Source organism: Cryptomeria japonica, chromosome 6 (assembly GCF_030272615.1).
Source record: "Cryptomeria japonica chromosome 6, Sugi_1.0, whole genome shotgun sequence".
NCBI lineage: Eukaryota > Viridiplantae > Streptophyta > Pinopsida > Cupressales > Cupressaceae > Cryptomeria > Cryptomeria japonica.
This window is the reverse complement of record NC_081410.1, coordinates 675,104,477-675,127,477: the sequence shown is the minus strand read 5'-3', so window position 1 is coordinate 675,127,477 and position 23,001 is coordinate 675,104,477. Positions and strand designations below refer to the sequence as shown.

The 23,001-nt window shown below is 39.3% G+C and overlaps 1 protein-coding gene across 1 annotated transcript in view; it reads left to right on the top strand.

The window, feature by feature from the left end:
* Positions 1 to 23,001, top strand: part of LOC131036408 (uncharacterized) — a 54,462-nt gene that overhangs the window by 14,095 nt on the left and 17,366 nt on the right. The window lies entirely within an intron of this gene.

The following is a 23,001-nucleotide window of genomic DNA, read 5'->3' as shown; positions in this document are numbered from 1 at the left end:
GGAAGATCAGAAGAACGAAGAATTGGAGACCAGGATCGTGTCCAAATGGAGCAATATCGGAGATACCAAGTTGGGAAACTTCAGTGTGAAGAAGTTTCGAGAGGTCCCCTACATTGGCAAGCCATCACCTATTGCGAAGAAGATAATTGAAAGTGGCATCATCAAGGCGGCCGGTTTCCCCCCAGCAGTCCAGTGTCATGAGTTGATGATCGAGTGTGCCCGCCATTATGACTCACAATCGAGATCGATCGTATCCAAGGAAGGAAACACTTTAGCTTACCTTTCAGAGGAGGCTATAAGCGAAGCTCTTCATCTTCCAGAGCATAAAGATATGATTTACAAAAGCCTAGAAGGAGCCAGGTCAATGTATGAAGATGATCCTGACACCTGTTTGAATCTCATCAACAAGAATTGGTTGCTCAAAAGTCGTCCTCGCCTGAACAAGATTCCTAATACACCGCATAGGATTGATTTCCAAGAGGAGTACAGAGATTTGATAACTTTGCTCAATCGAATTACAGGGGCTCCTCAAGCCTTCTACTTCGAGAAATGGATGTTCTACTTCATTCAAGTGATTGTCCAAGGAAAAGGAACGATTCATTGGGCCAGAATAATTAGCAATAGCCTGGATGTGCAGTTGAGAAGACTAAGGCCTACCAAGTCGTTCCACTTGAGCTCATATGTCATATATGCCTTGATCAGGAGTTTTGAGTATGCAGGGCTACCTCACAGAGGAGTGATCAGAAGAGGACCCGAAGAAGTGAGAGTTTGTGACTCTTATGTTCATTTGCATCATCCACCTGGAAGTGACTACAAGTTAGTCAATGATACCTTCATGATGAACATCACTAGGATATTGCAAGGCGGGATTCACAATCGACTATCTCTGGATGCACAAGAGCTTGTGAAGAGGTATGGTGCATGGTTCATCCAGTTTCAAAAGTTTACATATATCAGAGTTCAGGGGTGTCCTTCACCTCCCTAAATGTTGCCGAGGTATCCGACAGACAGGATAGTGCTACTTGAGGTAACCAGACAATTGGTAGCTTGTGCAAAGGTATCTAGACTCAAGCATGGAAATGGAATTCCGGTACCTATCATATTGGGGAATTCAATTGAGGTATGTCCTAATACTCAGGCTTCAGAGGATGCAGAGAAGGAATTAGCCTTGTATTTATTCACCTTCTTTGCCCCATGGGAGAATTTTGATCCTTATGGTTATATGGAGGAGACAGTTGCTAGGAAGTACGGACATGAGTTTCAAGTAGAAGACTTTTGGATAAATCTCTCAAGTGATTTAGAAGTGAAATGAAAGATGCATTCCAGATTACCTTTAGATTTCATCAGGAAATGCAAAGTTTACAGAGTAGCTGATCAAGGTCAGGACAATGGCAGACATCTCCAGTCATCCTATGAAAAAGAAGATAAGAGAGTGAAGATAGATTGGAGCGAACCTGAGATTTCGGACTTAAGAGCTTTGATGGCTCTAGTTTTGTCATGTACTCGTAGATGGGTGGATGTACAACATCAAAAGTTAAGAGAGCAGAACATAACAATGACTTTTACTTTGGAGGGAAGACCAGAAGAAGGAGGAGCGAGCGTAAGTGAAGACAATTCTCATCCTAGAGGCGCAAAGAGAAAAGAGAGACCTGAGAAAAGGGAACCCTCCAAGAAGAAGCAAGAGGCCAATCGAGATCGCCCATCAGGCACATCTTCTCGACATGGAAAGAAGGCAAGTCAAGCTGAAGGTCAAGAGAAGATGGTACCTGAGATCGATGAATCTATGGAGTCCATGATACATAATGATAAGCCAGAGAGGGGACAAACACCTCAACATTCATCAAGTCAACCTCTACAAATTGATGAGCTACAGGAGAATCAGGGAAATGATGATGAGGCGACATCTCCTCTCCGAGAAGATGAACCCTTACTTAAAGAAATACAAGTTAGAGAGACAAGATCTGCCATTCCAGATTGGTTGAAAGAGAGACTGACAAGGGTGATTGTGATTGAAGATGAAGAAGATGTAATTGACTTAGAGAGCCTTATAGGAAATTCTCAAGAAGTAACAGAAAAGAGGAAGGCCACCAAAATGTCCAAAGTGATAAGGGATGAGACAGGATCCAAGAAATTGCAGATAGCTACACCGGTAGTGGACAAGTATGAAGGTGAAATTCTTGCAGATGAATATGATGTAGAAACATTTGAGCTTGGTCCACTCACTACTGAACAGGCAATGGATGAGGTAACCGATTCATTTGAAGCACTTAAGGGCAAACTTAAAGAAGAAATGGAAAAGAATAGGAAGCTTGAGAGAGAAGTCAGTGCTTGGAGAGGCTACTTTAGCCATCTCAATCAGCCCTTGAGACGTCAGGATCCAGCAGTATCTCCTGTGCAAGCACTTCCCCCTGAATCAGTTGGCGAGGCAGAAAGAGTCAAGAGCTTGGTTCAGCTTATGAGCTCTTGGATTGACAAATCCCACACGGTAGCTGTTGAATTTACAACAAGAATGATGAAGACAATCCACCGAGCTATCCAGGTCCTTGAGATCGTCCACAACCTAATGATAACTGTAGCCGCTTTCGCTCACACTAGAGATGTTATCATTCCTGTTCTGCAAGTAATCAGGCAAACACCAAGGAAGATCCTAGCACAAGAAAAGATAATGGAGGGAGGAGCTCATAACCTACTTCAGTGGTCAACTCTACTCCAGATGAAAGAGGTTCTTTTCGAAGACATCAGCGCCAAATGCAATCAAGTTGAAGGTATCATCCATCCAATTCAGGATAAGGTGTTTGAAGTGTTGTGTACCATTCTTGGCAGGAGGATCGAAGTTGAGACGGATGTGGACCTCCAAGAGTTGGAGGAGAGAGTCAAGGTCATCTTTTGCAAAGATGAGAATGTCATCACAGATGAGCAATGGGATCTAATGTTCACTACTATGCTCCTGATTGATAAGATCAAGGAACTCGAACCTGGATGGGAAGCGGCTCTTCTCACTGCCTTTGATCAGGTTATCCACTTGGAGGAACGAATGAAGAATCTTTCTGAGATTCCCATTGTTGAGGTTGAGGGAATTGTGTCCAGATTCGTTGCATATGCTAAGAAAGAGCATTGGAAAGGGAACAAGGTTCTAGAAGAAAGGTTGTTATAGGATGATGTGGCATCTTAATTATCATTGGTCTATGTTTCCTCGACTTTTGTGCCAATTAAATATTTGGCTATGCATTTAATAATGTTCATCTAAAAAGGGAACTTTTTGTAACAAACCCTAATTAGGGTTTAGGTGTCAAAATCTCAGCCATTGATCTTCTTTCGATCTGGGCCGTCCATTGTAATTGAGGATGCTATATATACCCTCACTCATTTTTATTTTGTCATTAGATATTAAGGAGATAGATAATAGTTAGAACTTTGGAGAGAAGAAAGTTATTTTGTAGCAAGATTGAGTAGTGAAGAAAGAATTTCGAACAATTGTTGTCTATTTTGGCTTTGAGATCAATAAAATATTGAAGTTATGGTGTTTTATTACAATTCTTGTGGCCATCTTCATGGTTGTTTACTTTCTTGAATCATTCTTAGTCGAAGTAGTATTTAAGTTTGAAGAACTAAGTGTTGTGCTTGATCTTTGGTGAGATTCATGTTCCAAACCACTAGCTTCTTACTGATTTTAAGGACGCCTTGTGTGGTCAGCTGGAGATATTTAGATTGCTTGAACCTTCAATCATTATTGAACTATTGATATGTATCTTTATGGTAGTATCTATAATTCTTGATGATTTGAAAATCACTAATCACCTTAGAAGATCGCATCAATTTCAGTAGAGTTATAATTCCTTGGCAATACCGAAATTGGTAGAATCTTACCAAGTCTAGCCTACATTGAGTCATTCTTAGGATTAGATTAGAATTCATCTCTTGAAAACCCTATCTTTTGATCTTTTTGAGAATTTGTTAGTATTAGGAAAAATCCTGTTCCTGCAGTTGAGTGAGAACAACATAGACCAGCTTTCAAAGTGCATAAGACCCCTTGAAGAAACAACATTCACAACGACCACTGGTGCTTATCCACATGTAGAGATCCTACAACGAAGAAACTTGAAGTCACCCTGATTGATCCTTTTTTTGCGATATCTTCAGCATTCAGAGACTTTACTCAAGAGATGATAAGGTACCCTTGGGTATTTTATTTTGTGTTTGATAGTGTACAAAATACACGTCAACAATGACCTGTTAATCACAGGAGAAGATCACCTAATTGCCCAGTGTAAAGAAGACTTAGCTTCAGAATTTGATATGAAGGATTTGGGTATCCTACATTACTTCCTTGGATTAGAAGTTTGGCAACAAGCAGATGGCATCACTTTAAATCAGGGAAAGTATACTATTGACATTCTGAAGAGGTTTGGAATGATGGAGTGCAGACCCATGTCTACACCTATGGAAACCAACTTGCACAAATTGAAGGAAGTAGCAATAGACTCGGAATTTGCAGATATCCCACTCTCTACAGACAGATAATTGGATCCTTGATGTATTTGGTCAACACTAGACCTGATATTTGTTATGTAGTAAATGCACTTAGCTAGTTTATGTGTGAACCAAAGGAGATACATCTTGTTGTAGCAAAATACATTCTGAGATACCTTCGAGGCTCCATTGGATATGGTCTTAGATACAAACATATAGACCTAGATCTACATGGGTACACTGACTCAGATTGGGCTGGAAGTGTGGCTGACAGAAAGAGCACATCAGGATGTTGCTTTAGTTTAGTATTAGTAGAAAACAATCCTTAGTTGCACAGAGTTCTACAAAAGCTGAGTACATTGTAGCCTCCATGGGAGCAAGAGAAGCAGTGTGGCTTAGGAAATTGCTTGTAGGACTGTTTGGACAGCCCTTAAATCCTACTGTCATCCATTGTGACAACCAAAGCTGCATCAAGCTTTCAGTGAATCCAGCGTTTCATGATAGATCAAAACACATTGAGATTCCTTATCACTATGTTAGAAACATGGTAGAAAAGAATTTGATTCAGTTGGAGTATATTAGTACAAGTGATCAAACAATAGACATCCTCACCAAGTCTCTCTCCAAGATAAAGGTTGAACACTTTCGGGATAAACTTGGTATGGTTGAACATGTAAATTAAATTTGAGATTGAGTCTCTAATTATTTTAATTTGTACTGATATTTAAAGATGTTTAATGTGTAAACTCTTTTATTGTCATGTGTGTGACTCCATGACTTCATGGGTCCCCTGTGAACATTGTTGAAAGGTGACGACTTTTCAATAATCAACACTTGTATCAAATTGATATTGTAAGGTGATGACTTTACAATGATCAATTTCACTATCATGATGGATATCATGTGACTTGATATCTGTGGACATATCATGATAGTTAATATCTCTTAGACATTATGGTAGATATCATGAGACTTGATATCATTGGATAAAACCATAATAACTCTACAAGAGATCTTCATGGTGGATATTATGAGTCTTAATATCTGTGGATATGCCATGATCTGATTTTCATTATGGTAGGCATCATGAGACATGATGTCAAGTGCACACACCATAAATATGGATAATTGGGAGATATAATAAATATCATGTAATTTGATATTGTTGGTCATACCATATCTTCCTTCACAATTAATGGATCTATTGTGTTATACTCTTGGATAGATTTTATCTTCCCTAGCTAAGAGGGAGTGTTAAAGATAATAGCTTCGGTCAGATAAATATGATCATGAATAAAACTTACATCATTAGAATATTTCATATATGTATACCAACATACATAGTAATAATATATTGAGTTTATTATTACTATGTACATTAATATACATACATAATCCTTCCATGAGTAAATTAAATGATTTAATGATTGATCATATATCGACTGTCATCTCCCTAGTATAAAATCAAAAATCATGTAGGATTCACTTACTGTCAATAAAGAGCATCGACTATCCTCCTCGATCCACCATAAATCGATAATGTGTATCGATTTATCTAAATCGATTATGTGTACCGATTGACTAACTTTTCAGTTTAACATACCGATTGTGAATCGGTTGTGTTAACTGAATAGTTAACCTCCGATGATGAATCAATATCTATTTAATTGTTTGTAATGGCAAACGAATTGTTAATGCCACTGATTATGAATCGGTATTAGTTTATAAACAATAAACGGTTTATTAATGCCACCGATTATGAATCGGTATTGGTTATGTTAGATGGACAGACACATCGGTGGAGATAAATGCCTCCACACGAGTGGAGACATGTCTATCCATTGATGTGCCTCCCCATCTAATATATATAACTCACAAACAGATCGATGAGGAGTGTACCGAAATCAATGAGTGCAATTCCAAGAAGATCGATCTCATTCTAAACACAACGATAGTTGTGATATAATCAGCAGCACTTGAAGTATTATTGAAACTTAGGAATTCAATATATCTTGTGAACATACTATCTCCCTTCATACTAGTAGCAACCTGCAAGAATCATAGGTTAGGAAGATTATCAATTGTGAGATAATAAGATTAAAAGACACCTCTATTTTATCTACTAAGAAATCTAATCTACATTTACATCTCAGACCGTACAGGTTGAACAACATGAATAGAAAAGAAATTCAGTAAACACCAAGTTGAACAGCAGAAAATGAAAAGTCTTTATTGTTTCTTCCTTCAGTCTTCCTTTTGTAACATAACATTCAACAACCTCTACCTCCTAGCTTTCGAGGCATGTATAACATCAAAAATCTGGATACTAACAATCATACCATGACTGTTGGTGTTCCAGTTACCACTGTTTAAGCATTGTCTGTTGGTGTTCATACCATTTTATTATCATAGACAAAAACAGACCCTACAAGAAAACGTATTAGAGATAGACACAAAATGGTCATCGAGGACCTTTATTCAAACCAAAATAAAACAAAATCCTCTAAACTCCTAAACCACACTTAAACCAAGATGATGACAAGTCGGTGCTCCTGCACCATACACCCAGAGAGGAAAAGATTTCATCCTCCTGATGAAATGAGGTCTTCAACTTTGACTCCATGCTGATTAATGTCTGCTTCAGACATCCAGGTCGCATCCTCATTTGGTAAACCAAGCCATTTGACCAAGTATTCCTTATACTCCTTCCTTCTTGTTCTCTTCACCACTTTGGAATCTAAGATAGCTTCAAGCTGCACAGGTTGATTAGGTGGAAGATCTTTAACCCAATCCACATCAACATCCTTAGGTTCACCTGCTTCTTGACCTACAACAACAGATCCCTTAAAAAGGTATAAATCAGCTACATTAAAGATTGGTGAAATAGCAACTCCTTGTGGGAGGTCAATCTCATATGCATTCTGACCGAACTTGTGTACTATCCTGCAAGGAGCAATCTTTTTCATCATCAATTTACTGTATTTGCCTTTGGGAAGCCTCTCTTTCCTGAGATAAGCAAACACCATATCCCCAACCTTGTATTAGACATCTTTCTTTCTCAAATCTGCACTTTCCTTATACTTTCCCACATTCTTCTTTAAAGTTTCTCTGACTTGCTCATGGACATCTTTCATGATCACATCAAAATCTTCAGCTTGTGCACTTCTTTTATTCAATCCTCCCCTTGGATGCATTCCATAAACAACCTCAAATGGACTTTTACTAATATTACGGTCAACTGAGTTATTGTAGGCATATTCAGCCTATGACAAGATCAAATCCCAAGCTTCCTTATGCTCTTTTGTCAGACATCTCAATAAATTGCCCAAAGATCTGTTCACAACCTCAGTTTGACCATCTGTTTGAGGATGGTAGGCAGAACTAAAGGTTAAATTTGTCCCTAGCTTCTTCCATAAGGTTCTCCAAAAATGGCCAATGAACTTGGGATTTCTGTCTGATACTATAGACAATGGCAAACCATGAATTCTTACAATCTCTCTAAAGAACAAATGTGCGATATGAGAGGCATCATTAGTTGTCTTACATGCAATGAAATGTGCCATCTTACTAAATCTGTCCACTACTACATAAACACTATCAAACCCCCTTGAAGTCCTTGGTAATCCCAACACAAAATCCATACTTATTGACTCCCATGGTCTTCTTGGTATGGGTAAAGGTTGATACAAACCGGCATTGGAACTTGAACTCTTAGCTCTTTGACATATCATACAACTATCGACAAACTTTTTCACATCCAAGTGCATCTTTGGCCAATAGTAAAACCTCTTGACCTGTTCTAAAGTCTTATCACAACCAAAATGTCCCCCTAAAGTACCACAGTGCTTTTCCTTCACCAAATTCTCCCTCATTGAGCATTTAGGCACACACTACTGGGCCCTCTTGAAGAGTAACCCATCTTGTATCACAAAATCCTCATAGTCCTTATGAAATGAACCTTGAAATTGCTAGATACTTCAAAAACATCACTGAAATCTGCATCAGTAGCATACATACCTCTAAAATTATCTATTCCCATAGTTTGGAGCTGCACTTCTTGCACTAGTCCTTCTCTCCTACTCAATACATCAGCTACTTTATTGACTTGACCTTTCTTATGTTTGATTGTGAATGTATAACCCTGAAGATATTCTACCCATTTCATGTGTCGGTGACTTAGTTTCTCTTGTCTGTTAAGAAAACTCAAAGCATGATTATCAATGAATACTACAAACTCCTTAGGTAGAAGGTAATGTCCCCATTTCTTAAGTGCTTGGACCATGGCATAAAGCTCCAAATCATATGACGAATATCTCTTTTTAGCTTCATTTAGTTTTTCACTAAAGAATGCAATTGGTTTTCCTTCCTTACTTAATACTGCACCTATTGCAAACCTTTTAGCATCACATTCAATAGTAAATACTTTACCAAAATCAGGAAGAGTAAGGATTGGCTGTTGTGATACCTTATTCTTCAAGAATTCAAAGCTCTGATCTGCTTCCTTTGTCCTTTGAAATCTGATATTTTTCTCCCCCTTAATGGTATCAATCATTGGTGCAACAATATTACTGAAATTTTTGATAAATTTGCAGTAAAAACTTTCCAAACCATGGAAACTCCTAACTTCTCCAACTGTCCTAGGTGTAGGCCAACTGATTATTGCTTCCACTTTGGTGGGATCCATCTTTAAAGTTCCTTGGGAGATCACAAATTCGAAAAGACAAGTTCCTTTTTCATCCACACACACTTCTTGAGGTTTATCATTAGCCTTTCCTCATTCGATCTTCTCAACACCCTGTCTAAGTGTTCTTTTGTCTTGCTGTAGACTAAAATGTCATCCAAGTATACTACCACAAACTTATTGATAAAATCCCTTAAGACTCTCATGAATGTACTAGGGGCATTAGATAACCCAAAGGGCATTACTAACCATTCATAGAGGCCTTCATTGGTTTTGAATGCTGTTTTCCATTCATCACCTTCTCTTACCCTTATTTGATGATAACCACTCCTTAAATCTATCTTTGAAAAGTACCTTGCACCTGCTAGGCTGTCCATGAGGTCTTCTATCTGAGGTATAGGAAATCTGTACCTAATTGTGATTTTGTTTATAGCCCTAAAGTCTGTGCATAGTCTCCACTTCCCATCCCTTTTGGGTGCCAATACAGTTGGCGCAACACATGGACTTAGGCTCTTTGTCACTAAACCCTTATCCAGCAACTCCTGCACCTAATTTTTGATCTCCTCATTTGTTGAGGTGTTAACTTATAGGCTGCCTTATTGGGCAGACTTGCACCAAGTATTAAGACAATGTGATGACTTACATCTTGGACTGGAGGCAAAGCATTTGGCAACTCCTCCACTACTATTTTCTCATACTTGGCAAGTAAACCCTGCACTTCACTTGGAACTTCGTCCTTGTCACTAGCTGCAGTATTGCTGATTGGCTTAGTTACAATGGCATATCCACATCCTTCCTCCTAAGGTCCTTCAAAAACTCCTCCTTCACTATCATGACACTAGGTCCTGTTGATGTGTTTTTCATGCACATGCGAACACATAATAAAATACCAAAAAGTATCTTATCCTCTCTTGAACAAAATCTCTCGGATGCTGAAGATTAGCTTAAGGATCACTCGAGAAGACTCCAAGGTTTATGAATGTAGGGTCACTACATGTGGATAAGCTCATTGGTTGATGTGATTATGCTGGAATCACAAGGGGACTTACATTTGAATGCTTGAATGCTTGATTTGCTGGAACTTGGTCATTTGATGTTGCTATATGGTGATGCTCTTGATCCTAAATTAGCTAGAGTTTAAAAAAAAAATGGCAAAAGATGAGGGGTTGAGAGAGTCTTATAATCTTAAGAATGTAGGAAGATGAGTGAATGATTAGATGGAATCCTATTGAGCGAGGTCTCACCATCAAACTGAACAATTTGACACAAGCTCAGTGCAATCTTCTAAGGACGTTTCAAAGATGTTCGAATCAATACCATCAAACATTGATCACCATTCAAGTTAATGCATAAGCAATGAGTGTAGAACGATTCAAAGTTAAGCTTATATCATTCCAGTTGACCATGCAAGGCTCACTTACAATCAGTAAGAGGCTAGTGGTATGGACAAAACGGATTCCACATGAATACATTCAACAAATCCATCCACTCAATTTAATCAACATGAAAGCAAATTGAGAAGCAAAGACCATGCAAGTTGTTGAAGTAACGAATCAAATTCACCATAATTTCAATGAAATCAATTGTTCTCTACAACAAGATTTGGCAACAATCTTTGCCTTCTCCTAATCTAAATTCTATTCTAATTGTTATTCTAGCTATTCACTATTCTACTTCGCTATTAGCCAACTATTAACCAACTATTAACCTTTACAAATGAAGAGTCTGAGCTTTTATAGAGAGCTCATTTACAACGAATGGCCAGGATTGAATCTCCATCAATGGCCAAGATTTTACAATGAAAACTCTAATTAGGGTTTGTTATAACAAATTTAATTCGGCCAATGAAATGATTACAACATTTTAAGATAATCAATAGACAACAAGGGTAGGTGCCTCAGAGTTTGTGCCATCACTGGTGAGTTAGGTTCATTGAATCAAGATGAGCTGATGTGGAACTTCTCTGATTGGTGGAAGTAATGACTGGGACGATGACTAGGATTCCACCTCAACTCGCACTTTGAAGGCTTGACAGATCATCATCATGAAGATATTTCTTGATACTCAACATTATCTAGCTTGCTCAAAGGGATGATGATGATGAGAAGCAAACTTTGATTAACTCTTCTAAAACTATCTACTTTTTCAATCGTGCTCGATGTAGGTCTTGTGATGACTTTGGTTGATCTTTCTTCGTTTCGACATGCTTGTGAGTGATGCAACTGGTTAAATGTAGCTCCTCATTGTACTGACTTTGATTCTTGGATTCCCAAAGGGAATTCAAGATTGTAAAACATCCTTCCATCATGTAGGTTATCCTTCTTTGATACTCTTGTGTAAGCTAATGAAGCTTCTTGAAGAGGTTCTCCTTGTATCTTGCTTCATTTCCTGCAAAACAAACAAGCAAGTATCAAATACACTTGATATATAGGTTTAATTAAAGCATATGAAGAGGATTTGTCATCATGAAGCAACACTTGAAGTTGCTTTTTGCTCGTGGAGAGGAGCTCTTGAAGTCTACTCCTAAGCCCCTGCTCATGAAGTTTGCCTTGCTTCTCATGAAGTGATTTTTTCAACTCAAAATGATTCCTTCCAATGATCAAATCTCTTTCAATGTAGTGGTCCTGTAGTCAATCTTGCAAATCCACCCTCAATTAGGAACACATGAAGTAGAATTCACTCCGTAACTTTTACACTTGAAATTCACCCTTGAAGCTCGGAACATGAAGTTTGCTCCCCTCTGTCCATTCATGAAGTTCACTTTTATATGTTAGAAGGTAAAGTTGGCTCTCCTCCTTGAATTCATGAAGTTTTCTCTTGATCCTTCAAACATGAAGTTCACCTTCATAGGGAATTCACTCCATTTTTTCAAATCATGAAATTCGCTCTAATCTTCCAAGTCACGAAGTGCATTTTGTATAAAGTTCGCTACATTTTATTGATTCATGGAGTTCATTTGAATGGAATTCGCTCCCAATCATCAACTCATAAAGTAGACTTGTATGAACTTCGCTCCAAATGTCCCAAACATGAAACTCGCTCCAAGATGGCAACTCATGAAGTTGCAAAATTCGCTCCAAAGTGGCAACTTATGAAGTTGCAAATTTCGCTCTAAGGGGTGTACACATGATGTCTTATCTCAATCACTTTGCTTTGTTGAGCTTGCTTGTCATGAAATCCGCTCCAAGACTCTCCAACTTAAAGTGCACTCCAATACTTCAACTCATGAAGTTCATGTTGTGTAAAATTCGCTCCAACTTGTGAGATCATGAAGTTCGCTTGTGGTGCAGGAGCACCCTTTCAAGCTCTCCCTCTTTCTTGTTTTGTTGGTATTACGCTTCTTATGAAGCCATTGTACATCATGAAGTTCGCTTGTGGTGCAGGAGCACCCTTTCAAGCTCTCCCTCTTTCTTGTTTTGTTGGTATTATGCTTCTTATGAAGCCATTGTACATAAAATAATGAGCCATGTGCTCATAGGTCCTAGGTAGGGTCTTAGAGGAGATCTTAGGGGTCATAAGTCAAAATTGTGATTGCCTTGAAAATGGAGGATATGTGTGTCCTGGAGGTGTTTAGGGGTCCTTCATATCAAGCTTGAAAAACTCGGATTTTGCAATAACTCGGCAAGGCCAAAAAATTTTAAAAACTCGGTACTCGCCAAAACTCGGCAAAACTCGGCAACTTTATCGAACATTTGAAAATACATTTTTTTTTTATATATAATTCAAAAACACACATTTACACCAAATTTGTATAACATATATGATTTCCATGATATATAAATCAAATTTTTTTGGTAATACATAGCAACAAATGCAAGTATCATAGCATAAACTAAAAACCAAGTGCAACATATGTATAAGAGTTCAATACATATCAACGTATCATAGTGGCAGTCTCATAGAGTTATAGAGTCATAGACCACAAAACAAGAACCTCTGAAATTCTGATTACATATCAAGTTCAAAGTTTGGTATCAATGAAAATAAGAAATCATAAATTGCGTCTACGACTAAAGCTCAAAACAGATTGTGGCCGCTGGGTGGGTGGTGCTGAAGTAGTGGCAACATCCTCAACACTAACAGGTGCCTCTGCTGCATGATCAACCTCCTGCTCCTCCTCACGTGCTGCCACTTCCGCATCCCATTCCTCTCCTGCCCTCTCCAACTCACTCAGCTGCTCATTAGTAAGGAATGGATCCAAATCATTATCAACATCATCAGGAGAAGCAACCCATTCTGCTGCATATGGATCAATGTCATCCAAGTCAAGTGCTTCATGTGAATCTTGCCCTAGCACCTTCTTCTCATGTAATCGAATGTTGTACCGCACATAGACAAGATCATTCAAGCGTTGTTGAGTCAACCTATTGCGCTTTTTTGTGTGGATGTTCTCAAAAACACTCCAGTTGCGCTCACAACCAGAAGCACTACAAGGCTGTGATAATATGCGGATGGCAAGCTTTTGAAGATTAGGCATTGTGGCACCATAATCTTCCCACCACAAATCTGCAAGGATACAAAATGTGATTTATAACTTGTAAAGATTTCAATAATCTTAAAGAGAGAAATAAATGGTAAAAATTAAACATATGTTTTTTTTTACCTGGTCGTAAGGTGGCTCTCCTACGTTTGCAATCAGGTGAAGAAAACAATTCCCCTAAGGCCTTCTTATAACTCTGCAACTCATCAAGTATCAGGTCTCGAAGGATCTCATCATCAACTAATCTCCGAATGCATGTGTCAAGGCCAATTCTAACCTCTGCATCTGCTCTGAAACTCGGAGAGTAAAAAAACTTGGGATTCAAGAAGTAGGCAGCAGCATGAATATGTTGGTGGAGTTGATGGTTCCACCTCCGATCAATTATGCGCCATATGGGTTCATACTTGGTCTTGTTTGACCCATACAAGTGTTGAATTGCCTCTTTGGCCTTATCCATGGCCTCATATAGATACCCCATGGAGTTATGATCCCCATCCACCATTCGTAGCACCCTCACCAACGGTTCCGACACCTAGATATAAAAAATCTAACAAAATCAGCAGATTGAAATATTAGAAAATTAAATAATAAATCATCAATTAAAGTTTCAAAACTTACATTGATGATCTCCTCCACTATCTTGGCAAAATTAGTATCAAAAATGGCAATCACAACCTTCTCTGCTTCAGGTTTTGTAGCATAAGGACTCCCCAACCATCTTTCACTCACGAACATCCGCTTCAGGTTGGGCAATGTAGCAAGTATGCTCTGCAAGGTGAGGAAATTGGTAGCAAAGCGTGTGACCCTCGACCGCACAAGATCCTTACCTTCAGTGTGCTCTCTCATAAGATTCAGGACCCATGTGTGATTGTAGATGTATTTGGTGATATTCCTTCCATCTTCAACCACTTTCTTTACCCAACTTAGTTTCCCTATGTCCTCAAGGAGCAAGTCAAGACAATGGGCAGCACAAGGGCTCCAAAATAATGTCGGATGTCTAGCCATTAGAAGTTTGCCGGCTGCCACATATGCAGCTGCATTATCAGTCACAACTTGGATGACATTCTGCACTCCCACATCCATCACCACTTCATCCAACATGTTGCACAAGGTCTCTGCATTCTTCACTTCATTGGAGGCATCAATTGATTTTAAAAATACTAACTGTCCTCCTGAAGCAACTAGAAAGTTGATGAGTGTCCTGTTCCTACCATCTGTCCATCCATCAGAAAGAATGGTGCAGCCATTCTTTTCCCAAATAGTCCTTTGCTCTTCCACTAATGCATGAGTGTTTTGGACCTCATCCTGCAATAACGGTCCACTTACCTCGTAACGGCTTGGGGATTTGAACCCCTTACCTGCCACAGTCAACGCGGTGACCAATTGGTCCCAAGATGGACTAGAAATAGCATTGAACGGAACATCGTTGTAGATAAAAAATCTAGCACACGCCACCTTGGCTTGTTGGTGAGCCTCTTTATTCCATGCAGTGCCAAGCAATCCAGGTTGTGCACCAGGAGTGTTACGTGGAATAAAGAAGTTTTCCATGTTGCTGTCCAAAGTTCCCTTTGCTCGTATCCGTGGCCCAAGGGAAGAACCAGATGTCCCCACATCTGTATGTGACCCCATGGAACTCAAATCTGCCCTTGGGGCTGCCATTGCCTCTGCTGTTCTCTTTTTTGTTGCCTTCCTTTGATCATATGCTTCAAGCGTTGCTATTGCATCTCTCGTAGCCTCTTCAGTACATTCCGTACAGCTTGTGGTATCTCGGCATTGAATTTTTGCAAGGTGATATTTGAACCTATTAATGCCACCTTTTACAATTTTTTTACAATGGTTGCAAAAAACATCTCCTCGTTTTGGACCTGGTCTCCCATGTTTCCAACAAGGGTCTCTCTTTTTGCCACCAACTTTAACTGTAGAAGCTGAATCCATTTTCTTTCAAAAAGATGTGGAAAAGAACCTAGCAAAAGAGAGGCAACATTTAGAGATAAATAACATTGTTACCAAAAAAAATCACAAACATCCAAAAATTACAATGACTGTATAACTGTATTTTATTTACAGTCATCTATTAATAGATGACTCTCTAAAATTAAAATTTTTAATTGGTTGTGTATTTTTTTAAGTTTTTAACTTCAAATTTAAATTTAAATGAAATACTTTAATACACATTGACATTACACAGTTGACAGTCATTTCAAATGACTATGAGTATTTCACAATTGACTGTGTAATACACAGTCATTAATTACAATGTACATTAATGATTAATGTATTACACAATCATTAGTCATTTGAAAATGACTATGTATTACACAGTCATTTCAAAATTTCAAATGACCGTGTATTACACAGTCATCAGTCATTTGAAAATGACTGTGTATTACACAGTCATCAGTCATTTGAAATTTTGAAATGACTGTAATGACTGTGTATTACACAGTCATTTGAAAATGACTGTGTAATACACAGTCATTTGGAAATGACTGTGTATTCAAATGACTGATGACTGTGTAATACACAGTCATTTGAAAATGAATGTGTATTACACAGTCATTTGAAAATGAATGTGTATTACACAGTCATTTGAAATGACTGTGACTGTGTAATGATGACTGTGTAATACACAGTCATTTGAAATGACTGTGACTGTGTAATGATGACTGTGTAATACACAGTCATTTGAAAATTTGAAATGACTGTGTATTACACAGTCATTTGAAAATTGAAATGACTGTGACTGTGTAATACACAGTCATTTGAAAATTTGAAATGACTGTGTATTACACAGTCATTTGAAATGACTGTGACTGTGTAATACACAGTCATTTTGAAATGACTGTGTAATACACAGTCATTTTGAAATGACTGTGTATTACACAGTCATTTGAAATGACTGTGACTGTGTAATACACAGTCATTTTCAAATGACTGTGTATTACACAGTCATTTCAAATGACTGATGACTGTGTAATACACAGTCATTTGAAATGACTGTAATTACTAATGATTGTGTATTACACAGTCATTTGAAATGACTAAGACTGTGTAATACACAGTCATTTTCAAATGACTGTGTATTACACAGTCTTAGTCATTCGAAATAAAACAATACAAAAAGATACCTGGTCGTGCGTGCAAATGCAAACAATACACAGTCAAAATGACTGTGTATTCGAAATAAAACAATACAAAAAGATCACGAATAAACAAGTAAAAACCTGGTCGTGCGTGCAAATGCAAACCCTACTGCAAATCGCGTGGCGTTTTTTGCCTTCCGGAGTCGCGCGAGCCGCGAAATGGAATAAAGACTTCGGTTTTTTTTTTGCCTACGACTTAAGTCGTGTTTTTCTCGCATTTTGTGCCGCGTTTCGGGCGGGTTTTGGCCATTAACGGCGAGTATTTGCCAAAAAAATCGCGGCGAGTATATAAAAAAATTGCCCCAAGTATTTCCGCGATTAACTCGCGCGGCATTATGGATCGCGATTACTTGCGAGTTTTTGAATTGCTCGCCGAGTTTTGCAAGTATGCTTCATATCATGGTGGTGTCCTTAGGTTGGCCCATTGTGGGTCTAGGAGTCATGAAGAGCAACATTGGGAAAGTTGCTCAAAAGTTGCAAAAGTTGCATGACAACTTTAAAAAGTTGTCAAGCAACTTTTCCACCATGATGTCAAAATCGTTAGGTTGGCGTGGACAACCCTAAATGTGGCACACCAACCGAGGTATGGGTAGTATAAGATGTTACAAACCCTAAGTTAAAGGTTTGGTTGTTAGAGATTGTACGGCTCAAGCAAACTATATTGACTGTGACTGTTTTTGAGTTACCAGTCTGTTTGAATGAAGTTACCGAGCAAACAAATGGATTGATTTGTGATCAAACCTGTGTGGAATGTCTTCTTTGATGTATCTATCTTCATTGTGAGTGATTAGATTAGCTTTTTGTTTACCGATTGAGTGTGTTTGTAAATAGTTTGTGAATTGCAGTCTTACTGTCCAGTTTTGGACCGGTTTGAGTAAATGAAGTCTTGACTCCATTCCCCGTTGTGGAACCACCATGAAACCATGGGGAATGGATGTGGAGACCCTGTACTGTAGTCCCAAGCAAGCAGGGCCCTTGGAAATGCAGGGAGGCCAAGCAAAGACCCATTCCTAGGCGAGACTGGACAGTGCCCGGTTAGGAATGGCTGTTGGTGCAGAGGTCTTGGAGAGCAAGGTTGATTAGTGGAGAGTGCATCCTTTGGAGGAAGTGCAGAGGAGTGAGTGAAGCATCATTGGTGTGAAGGAGGAGCCTCCACCAATCCAAACAAGGTGGCTAAAACTTAAAACACTCACTGTGACCCAGGCAGACCCTAAAAACCCTCACAAAAACCCTTAAAAACCTTAAAATCCACCAAGGATAGAGTACGGACATCTGGAGGCCTAAAACCTAGAAAATCCTTGAGTCCTTGCCAAATGAATGGCAGTCCTTTTTGGGAGATTGGGTTGTTTGTGCATCGTTTGTGAGAGGGAGCCCTAGAAGACCGGTTAGGAGGCCTAATTGGTCCTAATCCTTGTAGCCCTTTTTGAAGGCAAAAACCCAAATTTGTGAAATCGGTAAGGGGTTAGAACCTTGAAACCTCTTGGGGGCTCATGAATGGGTGGAAAAACCTTGAAATAGACCTGAAACAACCTTGCTAAGACCTTGGAAGGTGTGGAACAAGATTAGCCCTTATTAGCCATAGTAAGGGGTTTGAAGTCTCATGAGGAGGTGAGACCTTAGGAGCAGCAAAGCAACTCATTGGTGGGTGGATTGGGCAAGGTCAGGGGATTCCACAAGCAAAGGAAGTCCTAGAGACCCTAGGGTGTGAGGAGAACACCAGATGATCCAAGGAAAGGATCCAAGAGCATAGACTAGGCTAGTCTATCCCAAACCCCATCCCATCAGCTTGCAAAACCCAACTCATGAAGTATGAATTTCGCTCCAAAGTGCAAAGTCATGAAGTTGTAAAATTCGCTTCACAATGGCAACTCATGAAGTTGCAAAATTCGCTCCAAAGGTTGGATTCATGAAGTTCGTGTTAGAACTTCGCTCTAAATGGTGTGCACTTGAAGTCTTATTTCAATCGCCTTGCTTGCTAGGTTTGCTTGTTTTTTCAAAACATGAAATCCGCTCCAAGACTCTCAAACCTGAAGTTCGCTCTAGTATTCCAACTCATGAAGTTACTTCAAATGCAAAATTCGCTCCAACTTGTGAGATCATGAAGTTCGCTCCAATATGCAAAGTCATGAAGTTCGCTTGCAACTTGCAACTCATGAAGTTCATGTTGTGTAAAATTCGCTCCAATTTGTGAAGTCATGAAGTAGGAATTTTGCTCTTGCTGCTCAACTCATGAAGTAAGGATTTCGCTCCACTCTTGCAACTCATGAAGTTGTGAATTTCGAGTTTGCTTCATTCCTTTTATTCCCATCTTTTCCTACGAAGGCTTGAAGATGTCATTTGCTCCAATCTCTCTATTCATGAATTTCGCTCCTAAAGTCCAATTCATGAAGTTCAAGTTCGCTCCAAGGGGTGAAATCATGAAGTTCGCTCCAAACTACAAAGTCTTGAAGTTTGCTTCAAAACACAAAGTCATGAAGTTCGCTCCAAAACATGAAGTCATGAAGTATGAATTTCGCTCCACTTGCTCAAGTCATGAAGTAGGGAATTCACTCCAACTTAGCAACTCATGAAGTTCATGTTCAAATTTGCTCATGTAGGCTTGCTCATGTGTGCTCATTGATGAATTTCACTCCAAGGAAGCAAGTCGTGAAGTTCAAGTTCGCTCCAAGGGGTGGAATCATGAAGTTCGCTCCAAAGTGCTAACTCCTGAAGTTTGCTTGTGAGTGCTTGAACATGAAGTTAGTTGCTCTTTATCTTCCATTTCACTTGTGAATCCTTGAAGGTGAAATTCGCTCCAGTACACCAACTCATGAAGCTTGCTCCAAAGTGCTAACTCTTGAAGTAGAAAAATTTGCTCCAAAAGTGCAACTCATGAAGTAGAAAAATTTGCTCCAAAAGCTCAACTCATGAAGTTTGCCCTTGATTGTTTGAACATGAGGTATTGTTTTCAAATCTCTCTCATTCTTCCACTTCCAATATGAAGCAGCTCGTTCCAAGTCTCCCAAGCATGAAATTCGCTCCAAGAGTCTCACTCATGAAGTTCGCTCCAAGGCAACAAGTCCCGAAGAAGCTTTGTGTAAAATTCGCTCCAATCCCTGAGTTCATGAAGCTTTGAAGGTGAAATTCGCTCCAAGAGTCTCACTCATGAAGTTCGCTCCAAGGCAGCAAGTCCTGAAGAAGCTTTGTGTAAAATTCGCTCCAATCCCCGAGTTCATGAAGCTTTGAAGGTGAAATTCGCTCTTGAGTCTTTGAAGATGAAGTGGGTTTCAAACCAAGACCAAACTCCTCTTTGTTCATTTTTTTTGCTTGCGCTCTCAACTTTAATACCTGATAAATTGCTCAACATGAGATCTTAGAGTGAGTCTTCGCTTCATGGGAGAAATGTAAGAAATTCACTACACAAGGAATGTTCATGAAGTGAAGTTTGTTTTTAAGAGGAGCACTTGAAGTGACCTGCAAATTTACAATCCTTCCTTACTCATGATTGAACTCATCATGCCTAGACTTTGCAAACCTACTACACACTTATGCAAGACTATCCACCTGACTCCTGGCCATTTGAGCACCTATACCCCTCTAATGCAAAGGCTAATAGCAAAGACACGACACTACCTAGAAAGCAAGGAAAAAGTGGGGGTCCCCATTTGTGATGGGGCGATGTGTGAATACCTCACAATAGGTCCCTCATGAGCTGTACCCATATCTTCTTGTAGTGGTTCAAGGGTATAAGACACTCCATCTTTCTCAATAACATAAGTATTTTTATGCCCATCGTGTTGGGCTTTCCTGTCAAATTGCCAAGGCCTTCCAAGAAGAAGGTGGCACACATCCATTGGAACAATATCACAAAGAACTTTATCCTTGTAAGGACCCATATTAAACTCTACCCATGCTTGCTCATTCACAAGTATCTGCTGTCCCTTATTAAGCCATGATATCTTAAAAGGATTTTGATGAGGGATTCTCTTCAGCTTAAGTTTTTCTACCATTTCTAAAGACACTATATTATTTGTTGAACCTGAATCAACTATAACTTTGCATACCTTGCCTTGAGATTTGCAGGCTGTTCGGAACAAAGCTTTCCTTTGGGGAGGCTCCTTGATGGTTGGTACTTTTATTAGAGTCCTTTTAATCATCAGAGATTCTCTCGTCTCCGGAGTGACATGAACAGAAGGAGAGTTCACACTCCCTTCATCCTCCTCCCGCACTAATTGATTCCTCTTCTCTTCATTATAAGAACTTGTACCAGCTTTATCAAGACACTTCCATGCTGGATGTCCAATTTGATTGCAGTTATAGCACTTTCCTGAGATAGTATTAGAACCCCTTCCTGAACCATTGAATCTTCCTCTGCCTCCCAGTCTCCTACCTCTAAAACTTCCTCTTGAATCACCATTAGACTCTTGGTTTGTATTCTGCTCAACTGAATCTTTTTGTGGTCCTCTTCCACTATGATTCCCTCTGCCTCTAAAATTTATGCCCTCTTCCTTGCTGTTCTTGTTTCCTCTTGATCTTTTCTTCTGCCTTACAAGCGAGTTGGTAGCATTCTTCCATGGTTCTTGGGGTGGCCAAGCTCAATTCATCCTGTATGTTGAATCTCAACCCATTGAGATACCTTGCAATCTTCTCCACCTCATCTTCATAGTGTCTGGATCTCAAACTCAGTTTGTGGAATTCTTTAGTATAGGACATAACATCCATATCCTTCTGCTTCAGATTCTGAAGTTTCCTAAATATCTACACAACATAATCAACTGGTAGGAACTGGGCCTTGAGTTTTGAGACCATTCTGTCCCAAGACACTATCTTTGTTTTACCTCCTTTCACCCTCTCTTCTTGAACAAAATTCCACCAAGTAAGTGTTGGACCTTTCAGCTTTGTTTTGGCATACCTTACCTTCTCGGTATCCTCTACCTCCTCAAATTCAAAGAAATTGTCAAGTGCATCTATCCATGCTAGGAGCTCTTCACTATCTCTTTTTCCCCCATACATGGGCACTTCAACCTTCGCCATGGTAACACCATCCCCTTTCACAGCCTTGAGCATCCTTACCATTCTCAACTCGTTAGGGTCTATGGGTGGCTCTGGCACCTGCTGACCCGCATCTGGAGGGTTGTTACCGTCACCCCCTTTCTCCTCATCACTTTGGTCACCACTAACCATTCCTCTTCTCTGATTCTTGTCCAAAGCTGTTAACTGGGCCAAGGTTGCTTCTTGAGACTCCTTGAAAAGTTTTTCCTTCGAGAGTAGCTGATCTTTCAACTCCCGAATCTCCCTAGCTGCAAAATAACCTTTTGGAGGCATCTTGGACTTTGACTTACTAGCACCTAGTTTCATTCACTTCCCTTTTGATCTACAGCCGAGCTCTGATACCACTTTGATGTAGCATAGGGTGAAATTAATCTCTCTCTCACCATTCACCTCCCTTTCTCATAGGGTCTCCTATCAAACAGACAGCGGTAAACTTCCTAACCTAGCACATGAAGATGCTAGGTTCAAAGTTGAAGAGAGTCAATCCCCTCTCCACCCTCTGCTGCAGTACGTATTTCTACCATTAAACTAAACCTACCACAACCCATTCCACCTGAAAATATCTACAGTATAGTGGAATGGAGGTCGTTCATGTTATGGTCTTTCAAAACTGCTTAAGATCCTAACTATGAGCTCTTCCTGTTACTGATATGACAGTAACTACGAACTTCTTTAACCCGATACACCTGCAGACTCAAAAGACATTAATCCATCACACGATTAACTAGATTGAAATTCAAAACTATTTCAGACCGTACAGGTCGAACAACATGAACAGAAAAGAAATTCAGTAAACACCAAGTTGAACAGCAGAAAATGAAAAGTCTTTATTGTTTCTTCCTTTAGTCTTCCTTCCATAAAATAACATTCAACAACCTCTGCCTCCTAGCTTTCGAGGCATATATAACATCAGAAATATGGATACCAACAGTCATACCATGACTGTTGGTGTTCCAGTTACCACCGTTTAAGCATTGTCTGTTGGTGTTCATACCATTTTATCATTATAGACAAAAACAGACCCTACAAGAAAATGTATTAGAGATAGACACAAAATGGTCACCGAGGACCTTTATTTAAACCAAAAGAAAACAAAATCCTCTAAAATCCTAAATCACACTTAAACCAAGATGATGACAAGTCGGTGCTCCTGCACCAAACTGCTTCTCCAAACCTAAGTATCTGAAAATCTTAGA